The following is a 16,131-nucleotide window of genomic DNA, read 5'->3' as shown; positions in this document are numbered from 1 at the left end:
TTCCAGAGAACGGGGGCTGAGTGTGCCCTTGCCCCAGAAAAGTGCCCCATAAATGTCCACCTGGTGTCCAGGCTGCACAGCAAACGAGCACACGAATGAGCAAGCGAATGTCCGCCTGTCCTCCAGGAACTACACTGAGCCTCTCATCTTTCAGGAATAATCAAGAGATAACCAAACCCCGGTCGCGAATGTGGTGCTTCAACAGTTTCGGTGAATTCTCAACACATCCGTTCAATAACAAAAGCGAGTACATTGCACGCAAAGTTCAAAAAATAATTCCACCGGTAAGGTTTTCTGCGTGTGACCCAGGGCGATCTCGTGTCTGAGCTCATTGGGACCTGAGTGCGAACGCCTGGGCCCGCGGGAGCCCCTGCGATTACAGCACAAGCCACCAAGAAACACGCAGCTCACGCTCTCAGGGGCATTTCCATTACTTCTTTTCTTTTTTTTTTTTTTTTTTTTTAAGATTTTATTTATTTATTCACGAGAGACACAAAGAGAGACAGAGAGAGGCAGAGACACCGGCAGAGGGAGAAGCAGGCTCCATGCAGGGAGCCCGACGCGGGACTCGATCCCGTGTCTCCAGGATCATGCCCTGGGCTGAAGGCGGCACTAAACCCGCTGAGCCACCCGGGCTGCCCAGCTTCTTATTTGCATCATAAGTACCTGGCTCCCCCTCCAGGCGCAGAGAAATAAACTAATGTCCTATCTTCAAAAACGATGATAATATCACGTAAAAATAAATACGCAATTAAGAGAAGTTTTAGGAAAGGGAAGTCTGCACGCCTAACAGACGAACTAAAAAGTATGGAAAGCAGAGCAAGCTCCGGCCCAGGACTCGGGCAGTCACGCTGCCAGGTATAAATATTTCCTCGTGCCACACGTTTCTAGGAAGATAACAGCACTAAGAAGCCTCACGCTCCGCGTTCCACCCTATAACGTCCCGCGGTTCTTCAGGGACTAACTCCCTCACGTGGGATGCAACAGGCTGTCCTGGCTGGATTCGTTTCCGCATTGAATAGTGTAAAGAAGATGCCAGAAAGTTCCAGAGCTTTCTACACTGGGCAGCTGTAGGAAACTGGGCCGGCCGCTGACGCTCTTCGCCTCCAATGCCTCACCGGTCAAACCACTCGGTGCCTGTGTCAGGGTCACCTACTCTTGTCGCTTAATTACCTTAAGGTTCTAAGATCCACAAACAAACAAAGTGCATTTGGGACCTGAACACAGCTAGAAACCTTTGCAGGACCTGAGCTGGTGTGTCCTGTAAGTGCTGGTGGTTGCCCTCCATGCCACACGCACATGGAGCTGACACCTTTGCCGCCTGCGCTCAGGCCCGAGCCAGGGAGGGGGCCGCACCCCTAACTCGCTCCCGGACTCCCCATCCCAGGGCTTTCCCAGGCGCCTCCAGTCCAGCAGGCCTTGTCTGACGCTGACACGAACGCCTCCGGGTGCCCAAGTCCGGGGGGTCAGGGAGGCCCTGCCCGCAGGAGGCGCTGCTGGAAGCGGCCAGAGCACACGGGTGCCGGGGTGAAGGCCCGCACGGGGCACCGGGGCCAGACCTGGGGTGTGCCGCACGGGCGGGCAGGTGGTTCCCCTCGTCCTACTGAGGACAGGCGGGCAAGACGGCCACAAGCGACATAAAGACCCAGAAGCGGGCCCGGCGGGGCGGGGTCTGTCTAGACGCTGTGCCCTGAGCATGAAATGGCCCGTCCCCCCATCGGACGGACGCTGGTGGGGGCAGAGGGACAGGCACAGGCCTGGGGCTCACGGCTCTGCTCGGGCTCCCGGGCTGCCCGCGTGGGGCTCCAGCGCTCACACCGGGTGACAGTGGCGCCGCCTCCCTCCTGGGGTCGTGAGCATGACACGCGCGAAGCCTGCAAGCCGCTGGCCACGAACGTCAGCTGTCCTCGGGGATGAGCTGGAAAGCTAAATCGGGGGCTCGTCGTACGACGTCCACGACCGGCAGGAGGACGCGGCAGAGACCATCATGCAGGGCCCCGGGCTCAGTGGGCTCCATCCACTTCTGCAGAAATACCCAGTGTGGACGGCTGCGCTTCCAGGCTTTCCCCGCACCCTGGGAGCCTGTGTGTGCACGTGCGCGTGAGTGTGGGTGGGAGCGCCCGTGCGTTCTTCTGCTCGGGAAGTGCAGGAGTAAAACCACCACCCGAGGGGGGCCGCTGAACAGAATCTTCCAGAGCTGCCAGGCGGGGTGCAGAGCAACCCTCACCCCACCGGGAAGCTGACCGTGGCCAGTGGACTCCCCCCAGAGGGGACCAGAGACACCTGGTTGTGTGCTTGGGATCTGCCAGCGTTGAAGAAAAGCACACCAGATGGTTTAGGGCACAGTTTTGCTTCGATTCCCAAAAGAAATGCTGGTTTCTGCGGGCATCACCTTGTCCCGCAGAGCAGCCCAGGGCCAAGCCTGCCCCCGGGTAAGGGAGAGGAGACCCTCCCTTTTCCAACCACGGGCTTGTGCCCCGGTGACCCCACACCTGCGCCCCCACCTGTTCACCTGCCCGGCACCTGATGGGGCTGCGGACTCACACAGACGTGAGCTGAGGCCGTCACAGGGCTTGTCCCCTTTGGCACGGGGTCCCATCTCGGTTGCCTGTTCCCTCCTGCCGACGGTACAGAGTCCTGGGCTTCGAATTCAGGACAGAGAGCTTGGGTGTGTGCACACACCATCAAAGTCAGGGCGGGAATATTCCTCAGCCAACAAAAAGGATGAAATCTTACCATTTACCTGGACATGGACAGAACTGGAGGGTATGATGCTGACTGAAATAAGTCACTCAGAGAAAGACAATTATCACACGGTCTCCCTTGTATGAGGACTATAAGACGCAGCACGGAGGATCACAGGGGAAGAGAGGGATAAAAGGAATGGGAGGAAGTCAGAGAGGGAGATAAACCATAAGAGACTCTAAAGTCTAGGAAACAAGTAGGGTCGCTGGAGAGGAGGGAGTGGGAGGATGGGGTCACCAGTGACGGGCATTAAGGAGGGCACGCGATGTGATGCGCCCTGGGTGTTACATTACATACGACTGATGGATCACTGACCTCTACCCCTGAAACTAATAATACACTCTATGTTAATTAGATAAAATTTAAATGAATTTTTAAAAAGTCAGGTTTGGGGTATTCTTCAAACAACGTTCGGCACACAGACACCGTGCTCCATGCCAAGTGCAAGAAAACACTCCACGCCCGACGGGATCATTGGGAAAACTGGGCGGAGGGCACACAGGACCGCTCTGGGCTCTTCCAAACTGGCCGGGAACTCTTCTCAATCAACAAAGAGCAGACCAGGGGAGGCAGCGGCGACTGGGGCAACGCTTTTCTCAGGGGGTGGCCACGGGGTCCCGGTGCACCCGGCCCCGCAAGGTGCTCCGCGAGCTACATCCCTGCACCTCTGGCCGCGCTGCGCCCGCTGTGGGGGCTGCCCTGGGAAGAGGGCCTGTCCGGGATGCCCACCCCTCAAACAGGACCCTGGCGCCGGAGGAAACAGAAAGCCAAGCCCCGCTGACACCCGAGAAGCTGCGGCCCGGACCACACGCCCGCTTCGCCCAGCACCCACGGCCGAGGCTCCGTTCGCGCTCACCCTCCGCCCTCCACACCTCGCACCATCCATGGACACAGTAACTCTGGTTCTTTCCAACGCTTCCTGGTTTCTGGACTTGGCCCCGTGACAGCCACTGACACAGCCACTCCCGTGTCCCACGTCCTGAACCTGGCGACCGCAAAACCTTGTGGGTGCTTCTCCCAGGCCTGGTGCTGGGGACCCTGCTCTGAGGCACCACCGGCACCTCTCGGTCCCACGGCCTCCCCGCGGCTGCAGAGCCAGGCACAGATGACGGCCCACTCGTGCTCCATCCCCCGAGGACCCCACCCCTGCAGCCCTCAGCGGCTGCCTTCCCGCCCAGCAGGGCCTGTCAGGCCTCGCTATGCCCCCCGGGAAGGCCAGGAGGGGCCACGCAAACCCCACCCAAGAGGCAAGGCTCCATCTCCCTGAGGCTTTGCCTCCTTCCTCCCCAGCTTCCCACGTGTGGCCTCGCCCTACCCCGGCTCACTGGCTGGGGCCGCCCTGTCCTCTCTGTCCACACTCCTCCCTCCGGAAGGGGAAGCTTCCCGAAAGAGCAGCCAGTCACTCACTGCCCTGGCTCCACCAGAACCCCTGCCCCCAGAGCCAGCTTCCACCTCCAGGCCCCAACTGCCCCCACCGGCTTCCACGGGCCTCCCTGCCTCCCTTCCCGCCCGTCCTCCTCTGTCCTCACCGTGACCAGCGTCCACACCTCCGGGCTCTCAGGGACCACGTTCCTCTGCCTGCAGGTGCCCTGCAAGCCCAGTGGAGACCTCAGCTCCACCTACAAACCATCTCATAGCCTTTCTTAAGCCCTGTGCCCCAGCCCCCACCCCTGCCAAACTTAGAAGTAATTCCTGCAACCTCGCCAGGGCGATTCCAATTTGGGGGTCCCGAATGCTTTGTCCCTGTGCTGATCTCATCCCCTCCCGGGCAGTGTATGCTTTTGTCCCCAGACAGACTCTGGAGCCACCAGGAGCTGCTGGCAGCTAGTGCTGATGAAAACCTGGGCTCAAGCCCAGGGAACGGATGCCATCCACAGAGGGAAAGACAGACAGAGAATATAAAATTTCAAATGCAACTTCACACATTCCATCAACACGTATTAGAAATTTGCTGGGTGGCTCAGCTGGTTAAGCCTCCGAGTCCTGAGGTCAGCTCGGGTCGTGGTCTCGGGGTCCTCAGTGCGGGGTCAGCTTCAGGTCCCCAGTCTTCAGGTCCCACGGGTCTCCCCCCTGTGCCTGCCCCCACATGCACACACGCTCTCAATCAATCATCAATCAATCAAATCTTTTAAAGAATGTACGACCTTCCCGGGACTCTGTGACATACATCGTCGCATCATCGATGGTCCCATCAACAAGCCAACGGTCCAGTAGATGTGACCAGATATACGGCGAAGGAGAGCACGTGGTTAAGTGACGTGAACTATAAAGAGCCCCCGGCGAAAACCATAAAGCACTTCTCGAATGTTGGTACTTTGAACTGCGATTACCGACGCTGTGCGGTTATGGAAAACGAAGTCAGGGAAGAGACGAAGCCCGCCTGGGGGGCACCTGACAGTTTTGCAAGGGGATTACCTTAGTCCAAGGAACACATCTTCTAAAGACTCGATTTTCAACGCGGCAAAGGTCGGTGCAGATGCAAAATCAGACCTCGATGAAGGAGACCACGTGGCCCTTCTGTGTCACTGGCCTTGACGCAGAGAGGACTAAAAGTGCCCCGGAGCAGCATTTGGAAGATGTTCCCCACTTCTTTTCGTCACTCCGTCCATTCAAAATGAAGAAAAATAAACAAACTTCCTTCCCTTCCTCTATTCTTGCAGAAAAGCAAGTTAAGCCTCGAGATTTCCTGCCTGGAGCCGGAGGAGCGCGCTATCCGGAGAGCACCTTCCTCGGCGCCGGCCGGGGGGGTGTCGGTGCTGGCGCTCAGGAGCCCGGCGGCCCCAGCCAGCCTTGCGGCGTCCCCACGCCCAATAGAAACGTCGCTCCTTGTCTGCAGGCCCCAGGTGGCAAAGCAGTCCCCTCCCGGCCAGCGCCTCTGGCTGCCCCGGACCCGCTGGCCAGGCCTGCCCTGCCACCTGCCCCCCTGGGTCACGCCCCAAAGCTCCTGCGGTGGCTCAGCTGCTGCCCTGGGAGGGCAGGACGGGGCGAGGGTCGGAGCACGGCCACACCGCCTGTTGCATCGCCGCAATCACCGGGGCTCACTAGGAAAGTCTCACCAGGGAAAAGCCCGTCAGGTCTCGGGGCGTCTCTTCCACGAGGTCCTCGACCCCATCTCGGTCTCCATTACCTACATACAGCTCGTCTTGCAGGCTTCTTTCGAGGTTTGGGACAAAAGGGCTTATTTTATGCAGGCGGCTTATTTACATGTCTCTACACTGTGAAATGCTACGAGGCCAATTCGGCTGTGCCCCCCCGAAGCCCCCCGGGAAGCCGGCGGAGGATCACCCAGATTTTCTTTTTTTTTTTTTTTTTTAATTTTTATTTATTTATGATAGTCACAGAGAGAGAGAGAGAGGCAGAGACGCAGGCAGAGGAAGAAGCAGGCTCCATGCACCGGGAGCCCGATGTGGGATTCGATCCCGGGTCTCCAGGATCGCGCCCTGGGCCAAAGGCAGGCGCCAAACCGCTGCGCCACCCAGGGATCCCATCACCCAGATTTTCACCCCGGAGTTCTTCGTGCCCGTGACCCTGGAGGGCAGGGCCGGGCTGGGACCCAGCTCCCCTCGCATTCCCTCCGTGCAGGTGCCGCTCAGGGCACTCCCTTCTCAGCACCTCATCTAATCCTCCCACCCACCGGGACGAGCCAGGTATGTGGAAACAGAGAACCACGTCCCCCCCTCTGCTCCGTGCGTGGCCTCACAAAGACTTATTTCCTGCAAACACGCTCGTGCATCCTTCATACACGGTCTTTTCCTCCATTTCAAGGCAAAAGGGATGTCCCTCATGCCGCCGCCCCCGCCCCCCATTTGTCCTAAAGGACGGCAGGCATCCCACGGAGGACACTGATCCTCCTCCTGCGGATCCTGCTCCTGGGGCAGGTGAAGAGCCGGCGGGAAGGAGGGACTTCACTTCCGAGGAGGCATCCATGGGTCCTGCCCGTGGGTCTGTCGAGCAGAGTGCGAGGTTCCAGCCACGTGGAGAGGAGGTGGCGCAAGTGCGTAGGGGGCGCCGAGCGAGGCGGTCCCGTGATGTTCTGTGGGGTTCTGAGTCCCAACCGCACAGGCTCGTGGGAGCACTTGCAACGCCAAGATGCTAATGGGCCGCTGCCCACAGCACGTGGCACAGAGCGAGCCGTCCACTGACGCCGACGATCACTATTACTTAACAAGGATGGGACCGTCGAGCTTTGTTAACGGTTCTTTGTTGTCGCCGTTGCTAAACTGTAGTCACCTGCACGGTTAAGCCCCCCCGCCCCCCCGCCCCCGCATCCTCCATCCCACTTTGGGTCTCTAGGAATCTGACTGCAGTAGGGACCTCGGGCGCCTGGAATCACTCCGTATCTGTCTTTTTGTGACCAGCGTATGTCACTCAGCACAACGTCCTCGAGGCTCACCCGTGATGTGAGCATGTGTCAGAATTTCCCTCCTTTCCAAGCTAAGCAACCTCCTCCTGCATGGAGATGTCACATTTTACTTGCATGCATTTTACATTTTACATTTTACTTGTCTGGGGGACACTCATGTGGCCTCCCCCTCTCGGCTGCTGTGAATTAAAAGGTGGCTCTGAGTGTGACAAAAATGAGAAGCTCTCTGAAGGTCCAAACATCTGGGGCAGACACATGAGGACAGGACGCTGGGACAGGGCCCCATCCCCGCGGCCACAGGGAGGGTAGGAGAATGCAGACGCCAGCCAGAGTGGAGGACCAGGACGCCCCCAAACCAGACGCTCAGAGACGACCCGACCCCAGCCCTGGACGGTCACAACCGGGGAGTGAAGCGTGGAAGGGGCAGCAGGACAAGCCAAGAGCTGAGAGCCACAAGTCCCAAGGCCAGCAAAGCGCCACGACGGCCTCAGGGGGAGGAGGAGCGACAGCTCAGATGTCCCCAGAGCGCGGCAGGGGGCGGAGATCCGGGGAGCCCACCTTCACCACCCCCTGCTCAGGGTCAGGGTGGGCTGGCTGCCCTGGTCCAGCCCGGGGGAGGGTCCCTACCCACATGCCACCCCGCCCCCTCGACAAACAGAACCCGCTGGACCTCACTGGGCTGCTCTCCTGAGAACCCGGGCTTCTACTGCACGGTCGGTTCCTGTCTGGGGCGCTCACAGTGGGGACCACCAGGGGACCTGCTGAAGGCAACACATTTGCAGAAATCAGACACTAAACGAAAGCCGCCTGGAGACTTAGCTGGCGCGACAAGTTCCTGGCCAGTCACTCCCAGGGGAGAGTCTTTTGCTCTTCACGCCTAAGCGGACCCGGCAGACACGCAGGACGTTTTGCTGGTGGCCGTCTGCCTCTGCACAAGTGGCAGCTAGCAAGACGGAGGCCGGACGCTAGAAGGGAGACGAGGACTCGCCTCGCCTCGCGTGGGGCAGCCCATCCAAGTGCGCTCATCAACCCGGCGCGGCCCGAGCCTGTGCCCAGCACAGCTCCCCCGGCGCCTCGGCGGGGGCCACACCCCGGGCAGCATCGCGCCTTTGCGGTGCCTTGCGGCCGGCTGGTGCCTTCGAGCACCTCCTGAGTTCTGCAGCGCACGCGCCCTCCACTCGTCAGGCGGGGGCATCCCCTCCCTTTTGCTTCCTGCCTGCCACGCTGTCACGGGCCCGCACCCCAGACATCGGGCCGCCACGGGGGCGAGCCTCCCAACCCCACCCTGCACTGCGCGGGGGCCCCGGGGAGCTGGGACGTCCGCCTCTTTCCGAGCCCTGGCCTCGTCGGCGACGCCGTCTCTTCCTCTTACCCGGCGGGATCGTGTTCTCTCCTCCCTCTCAACTATCAAGACCAGCCTTCCACATGGGATCGCCTTCAGGATCTTTCTAGCAAAGTAGAAATGACAGATAAGACTATACCTCCCCAGGCACAGCTCTGGAGCGAAAAGGAAATAGGAATTAAATTTTTTTTTTTTGATTCTAAACTTTGAGAAACAAAACCTGGTTGGTTGGTTGGTTGGTTGGTTGGTTGGTTGGAAGAAATGGTGGCTTTTTCTATATATATATATATATATATATATATATATTTTTTTTTTTTTTTTTTTTTTTTTTTTTGGAGAAAAGTGCACACAGGTGGATGGCTGGACAGGCCGGGGCAGGCAGCCTCAAGGCACGTCCACGACGTAGGCCATAGAGGACGAGGCTGGCTATTCCGTCTCCTAACAAAACTAGGGCATTTCTGAGGCCGTGGGTGTCTTTCCCCTTGACTCATTCGTGGTGGATTATTAAAGCTCTGAGTCACTCTGGCAAATAACCGGCTAGGGCGGTTCTGGCTGTAATGGAGTTGGCTGAAATTGCTGCAAGGCAGACTGGTCCTTTGAATTACTACTGACATAAGACCAAGAGGGTTTTTGTGTTTGAGGGTTTTTTCTGTTGTTTTTGAAGGCTTTGCACACAGCGCTATAACCTTAAGGCAAACAAACAGACAAGAATTTAACCTAAAGAATGAAGAGGCTTTACTGCACAGCCTCCGTTTATGACATGGTTACGTTTGTCAAAACACACATATAAAGCAATAAGGCTCTACCCTCTGGGTTTATAACATGGATAAGTGCATTCCATGCATATATGTGTGTGTGTGTGTGTGTGTATGTGTATAATAAAATAAGACCCCTAATCTTATGGGGGAAACACAACCGAATAGGCACCCACATGAATAAAGAATGCTAAAAGCAGCGGGCAGGGGGGGATCTCTGGGTAGCTCAACAGTTTAGCACTTGCCTTCAGCCCGGGGCGTGATCCTGGAGACCCAGGATCGAGTCCTGTGTCGGGCTCCCTGCAGGGAGCCTGCTTCTCCCTCTGCCTCTCTCTCTCATGAATAAATAAATAAAATCTTTAAAAATAAAAAGATTAAATACTTAACTAAATAAATAAAAGCAGCGGGCCCGTGACCCACGGGCTTTGCAGTTCCTCCACGGACACCAGCAGGGCCTGGAGAAGACCTGGTCGGCACAGACTCTCACAAAACCCTGTGGGACAACCATCTGTTCTTTTCATTCACCCCCACATTCTGCTGGATGCATCGCACAAGATGGGAGGGCAGGAATCTAAAAATGTGTACCTTGAAAGCACACTTAATACACATGTGATCGATTGTTCTGTTTCACAAATTGGGAACAGGTGGTTCTTTAAAGATTATTTTCTGGTGACACAAAATATCTTCACTTGAGTGTGTATCCATCTATCCTTCACTTACCCCCATCTCTATATCTAAACAGGAGCTTACAGTTAGAAGAACTAGAAAGTATTTTTAAGCCCCACAAAGAATAATGGCCCTCGACACGAAATTGCTGCCAAGGGGTGAGGCTAGATCTCCAGGAGAAAATTATTCAACGCATTTCAAATCCTACAGAAGTATCTCAAAGTAAAGTTTAATTAATAGGGATTTTACAACCTTTGGAAATAACTCACTTTTCCGGCTGATTTCAGGAATCTCCCCAATGGTCTAAGATCTGCAAGATATGCTGGAATAAACTCACTCTGAATGCGTCCTTGTCTGAAATATATAGTATTTATTTATACAACTATGCTTTTATGCCTACCCAATACATCTAAATGGTGGAGCTTTTGAACCAATATATCTTATCCCCTTGGGACTGGCTTGAAGCAGATCCAGATAAAGACTCACGATGCCAGGCTGCTTCTGACAGGTGAGGCGGAGCGGAGGGAAGGACAGGTCCCTCCGGGGACTCCTGCATGGAAACACCTCCACGGGAACATGGGAGGGTCTGTGACCCTGAAAGCAGGGTTTTAGCGGTGTCTCCAAAAGCAGCATCTTTGCTACGGAAAGGCATGAATCGAAAACAACAAACAGACAAGAATCTACAACTAGCCCCCTGGCACGAACGCTCCCCGTCATCCCTCCTCCACCAGCCACAGGGCGAACAGAAGCCAGGAAACCTGACCGTGTAACCACTTTTCACTCAAGGAATCAGGTTTTAACCGAGGGTGGATCGAGGGATCCTCCAGTGAATTTTTCATTGATCCTTCAGTGACAGATCATATGAGTTATATCCTAAAAGATTTCCACGTCCCTCTTTTTACTTTATTCATTTATTTTTTAAAAGATTTTATTTATTTATTTATTCATGAGATACTCAGAGAGAGAAAGAGGCAGAGACACAGGCAGAGGGAGAAGCAGGCTCCCTGCAGGGAGCCCGATGTGGAACTCGATCCTGGGACCCCGGGGTCACGCCCTGGGCCAAAGGAAGACGCTCAATCCCTGGGCCCCCCGGGTGCCCCCACTCATCAGAATGTTAGCAACGGCTTCCTGGCACCGCTGCCAGCTGCACAGAAAATGCATCACAGCTGCTAAGAGACTAGATCTTAAAAGTTCTCACCACACAAGCTGTCATCGCGTGGAGCGATGGATGTTCACTTACGGGAGCAATCATTCAGCAATAAATACAGATTTCAAGTCATTACGTCGTGCACCAAAAACGAATGCAGGATCACATGCCAGTTGTATCCCAAACAGTAAAGTCCAAATAAAATAAAAAAGCAAAGCACGAAACAAATGCAGTGCAGAGCGCCCCCTTCACCAACCTCCATGACCCGCGGCCTGACAAGGGCAAGCGTCCGCCCCATGCTAGATGAGTGTGCAGGTGGCAGGGATGGGGACACGCGTGAGAATTCCCCCCTCCCCCCAGTGGCTTTTACAGTGACCCAAGCAAAGCAGGTTTTGCCTACACATTTATCACTGCCAGTTGTGTCTGGGTTACTACAATCACATAATTTAGTCAAATATTCCATAAAGTGGAAATGAAAAAAACTAATGTTTTCATGAAAACTTTGTAAAAGACTGTGGACCAATCTGATAAAGACTATTATCTTTATTTAAAAAGTGGTCTCAAGGGGTGCCTGGCTGGTTCGGCTAGTAGAGCATGCGACTCCTATTCTTGGGGGGCCCGAGTTTAATCCCCACGTTGGGCATAGAGCTTACGGAAAAAAATTTCTTCCAGGGGGGACACCTTGGTGGCTCAGTTGGTTAAGCTCTGACTCTTGATTTTGACTCCGGTCATGATCTCAGGGTCTTGAGATCGAGCCCCATTTCAGGCTCCAAGTTTGGTGCGGAGTCTGAATTTTCTCCCTCTTCCTCTGCCCCTCCCTCAACCTGCAATCTCTAAATAAATAAATAAATAAATAAATGAATTACTTTAAAAAAAACTTTTTTTTTTTTTAATTTACCTTTTTTTTTTTTTTTTTTAAAGGGATCTCAGGGTGGCTGGGTGGTGCAGACAGTGGAGAACATCCGAGTCTTGGTTTCGGCTTGGGTCATGGTCTCAGGCTCTTGGTACCGAGCCCCACCCACATCAGGCTCTGTGCTCCGCACAGAATCTGCTTGAGATTCTCTCTCCCTCTGACCCTCCAGCTCATTCTCTCCCTCAAATGAATAAATAAATCTTAAAAAAAAAAAAAAGCTGTCTCAAATTAGTTGTGGATAAGGAAATCTTACAGACAGAGTAGGAGAAACTGTCAAAAATGAGGAAGGACTGCCACGTGGGCGTGTGTGCAAGCACTTCCATATTATCTTGCACTTTAGGGAAACTGAGACTGACATTTCTAGTTCATGCATTAATGAGATGGTTCATAAAGATGCTTTCAAATGTTACAAGATGGACCTGTAGGCCTAGGCCAGATGCGCCTAAATGTATATTGAGGAAAGGTGGGGGGGCCTCCATGCAGACACAGCCCTGGAGGCACAGCTTGGTGGGTGCAGGCAGGCTGCACCACAGCCCCCCGGCCACCACCGCCGTCCCCGGCACCATGACAAACGAGTCCAGCAGCTCTCCCTGCCGTCAAGAAGGAGACGCAGCACTGGCACATCTCAGAATGAAAACAACCCGTCCAGGTACGTATCATATTTATGATTCCCTACTAAACTTTTTAAAACAACTGACCACGCAGCTCCATACAAAAGAATGAAACTGGACCACTTTCTTACACCATACACAAAATTAAATTCAAAATGGATGGAAGACCTACATGTGAGGCCTGAAACCATAAAAATCCTAGAAGAGAACTCGGGCAGTAAGCCCTTGGATATCAGTCTAAGCAACATTTTTCTTTATTTTCTTTATCTTTTTTTATTTTTAAAGATTTTATTTATTTGAGAGAGAGAGAGAGATAGTGAGAGAGGGCATGAGTAGGGGTGAGGGGGCAGAGGGAGATGGAAAAGCAGACGCCCCCCTGAGCAGGGAGCCTGGAGCGGGGCTGGATCCCAGAACACTGGGATCATGACCTGAGCCCAAGGCAGATGCTGAACCCACTGAGCCACACAGGTGCCCAACATTTTTCTAGAAATGTTTCAGTAGGCAAAGAAAACAAAAGTAAAAATCAATGATTGGGACTATACCAAAATAAAAAGCTTTGGCACAGCCAACGAAAACCATCAACAAAATAAAAAAGGAGGGATCCCTGAGTGGCTCAGGGATTGAGCATCTGCCCTTGGCTCAGGGCGTGACCCCAGGGTCCTGGGCTCGAGTCCCGCATTGGGCTCCCTGCATGGAGCCTGCTTCTCCCTCCGCCTGTGTCTCTGCCTCTGTCTCTCTCTCTCTGTGTCTCTCATGTATAAATTAACAAAATCTTTTTAAAAAATAAAATAAATAAGACAACCTGCCTTTATCTGTATTAGATATTTGCAAATGATATATCTGATAAGAGATTAATATCAAGATATGGAAAGAATTTATACAATGTAACACCAAAAAAAAAAAACAAACAAACAAACCCCAAACAATGTGATTAAAAATTGGGCAGAAGACATGAATACACGTTTTTCCAAATAAGATCTACAGATGGCCAACAGACACATGAAAAGATCCTCAGCATCACGGATCTTCAGGGAAATACAGAAACAAGACCATAGTGTGATACTGCTTCACACCTGCCAGAATGGCTTTTATCAAGAAAACACAAGAAATAACAAGTGTTGGTGAGGGCGTGGAGAGAAAGGAGCCTGCGCGCACTATTGCTGGGAAAGCAAACTGGTGCAGCCACGGGGGGCAACAGTGTGGAGGTGCGTCAAAAACCACGTGTTTGGCGGATGTGAAGCGATCATGCTTTGATTTGCAAGTCCCTCATGGCTAATGGTGCTGAGCATCGTTTCGGGCCTGTCGGCCTGGGTATCCCTTCATTGAGAAACACCTGCAGAAATTCTTCAGCCATTTTTCAACGGCCGTTTCAGCGGCCATTTTATTTGTCTTTTTGATTGTTGAGTGGTTAGGAGTTCTCCATCTATTCCGGACACAAGTCTTTACCAAAGATACAATTTGGACATATTTTCCTTTATTCTGTGGGTCATCCTTTCACTTTTTTGAGGATGCTCTTTAAAGAACAGAAGTCTCTCACTTCTGTGAAATCCAATGTACCCGCCTGCTTTTGTCATTCGTACTTTCGGTGTCATTTCTACAAAGGCGTTGCCTAACCTACAGCCACACAGATCACGCCTCTGCTTTCCTCTAAGACCTTCATAGTTTTGGCTTACGTAGTTTTTTTTTTTTTTTTAATTTTTATTTATTTATGATAGTCACACAGAGAGAGAGAGAGAGAGAGAGGCAGAGACATAGGCAGAGGGAGAAGCAGGCTCCATGTACCGGGAGCCCGACATGGGATTTGATCCCGGGTCTCCAGAATCACGCCCTGGGCCAAAGGCAGGCGCTAAACCTCTGCGCCATCCAGGGATCCCGCTTACATAGTTTTGAATCACTTAGAATTCGTTCTTACATGTGGTGTAAGCAAGGGATTCCTCTTCCTCCCTCTGCAAGTCAACATCCAGTCGTTCCGGCACCGTCGGCTGAAAAGAGGATTCTCTTCTTGTTGAACACACTTGGCACCCTTGTAGAAAGTCAACTGAACATAAACATGAGGGTTTATTTCTGGACTCTGAATCCTGCCCCTTGTTCTAAGTCGATCCCGATGCCTGTACTATGCTCCCTCGAAGACTGTAGCTTTGAAGAACGGCCAGGCCATTTCTCAAAGTGGCTGTGACATGTTACGTTCCTATCAGCAAAGCACGAAGGTTTCTCCACGGCCTTGTTGTTTGCAAGTATGTAGACGAGAGAGAGAATTCATACTACTTGCGACCCGCTTCTCCCAGTCACGATGACTCAGTGCCCAATAATGTCGGGGGGGGGGCAGTTTTCTCTTTTGTGTTCCCCGGAAACCTCGGCAACATCATTTCGGGATTACCACGCCAACCCCACGATCAACCATAATGGAACCAGGCCACCCTTGAATGTTCTTTGCCATTTACTTTGTGCTTGAAATATGTTCCTAAAGGTCGATCGTCACGATAACTCTGTTCCAAATTAGCCAGGAAAAAAGTCTTTCTTCTGGGTGCGGCTGTGTCACCAACTTTATACAGTTAGGTTCACGCGCTCGTCTGCTTGTGGCCGACATTTCCATCTCCCTCTGGTTTTGTGATGCCAGTTGATTTTCTGAACGTGGTAGACAAGCTGTGGTTCAAAATCGAAGCCACAGAACAAGGCGCGCTCCAAAAACCTCAGTCCTATTTCTACTTCGGCCACATCATCCTTACACACCTCTGCCCTTCCTGTTCTCGATGTTATGTTTTTGCAAAAGAAGGCAAATGTAGGTGAATTCTCATTTCCCCTTCGGTCCTGCACAAAAGGGAGTTTTCCTCAACCGCGTCCATGTGAGCTTTGTCCTTCGACAACGGGCCCGGCAATCGCTGTGTGTCAGCTGCTGACGATGCTTCCCTCTCACGTGTTCGGCTGATGCAAAGTGATTTTAGGAGATAATGCAAGACCGTGACTAACATTTTCTGTACAAAAGGACAGGATGGGAGGCATACGACTTTTGGTGATTAATCTGTGGTCCTTCCATTACAAAACTGAGCATTATCTGTGTTAAATTGAGAACTAAATGGGAACCTGTAAATAAGGGAAAATATGCTATTGAGTCATAATAAACGGAAACTCAAACAAAAAAAATATCTATTCCATCTAGTCCGGCTTGACCTAAGCCAAATCAAAACAAACTCATCGTCCAAGCTTCAAACAAGACGCTAATGAGACCCGTGTGTGGTCCTGGAACACCTGTTGTTCTCTCCGTCCTCCTCATCCCATCTTCTTTGAGGTCATCAGGGGGGAAAATTCCTCTCTTCTTTTCTCCAACGCTCTTCTGGATTCGACTCTGCAACTAGAGTTGACCACCTAGAGTTCTCTGGAAAGTTCTCATGAGCCTGCCAGCCAGTGTGGTGTGATCTCCACGCTCCCTGACCCTGTCGTGACCACCACGGCCTGGAGATGGGGGCTCTGCAGGAGAACACCGACCCCCGGCTGGCTGCACTCAGTCTGTTTTCCTCTTCCTCCTCCTCATGATCATCCTCGGAACTTAGCACAGGGCCAGCAAATGTGGATGATTATCTCCGTCTTTGAG

The 16,131-nt window shown here is 53.0% G+C and overlaps 1 protein-coding gene across 1 annotated transcript in view; it reads right to left on the bottom strand.

The window, feature by feature from the left end:
- LOC140613197 (protein cordon-bleu-like) overlaps positions 1-16,131 on the bottom strand; it is a 144,210-nt gene that overhangs the window by 127,296 nt on the left and 783 nt on the right. The gene's annotated exons all lie outside the window — the stretch shown is intronic.

The sequence above is a fragment of the Canis lupus genome, chromosome 21, assembly GCF_048164855.1.
Source record: "Canis lupus baileyi chromosome 21, mCanLup2.hap1, whole genome shotgun sequence".
NCBI classification, from domain to species: domain Eukaryota; kingdom Metazoa; phylum Chordata; class Mammalia; order Carnivora; family Canidae; genus Canis; species Canis lupus.
Note: the sequence above shows the minus strand (reverse complement) of the source record. Positions and strands in the feature narration are given on the sequence as shown.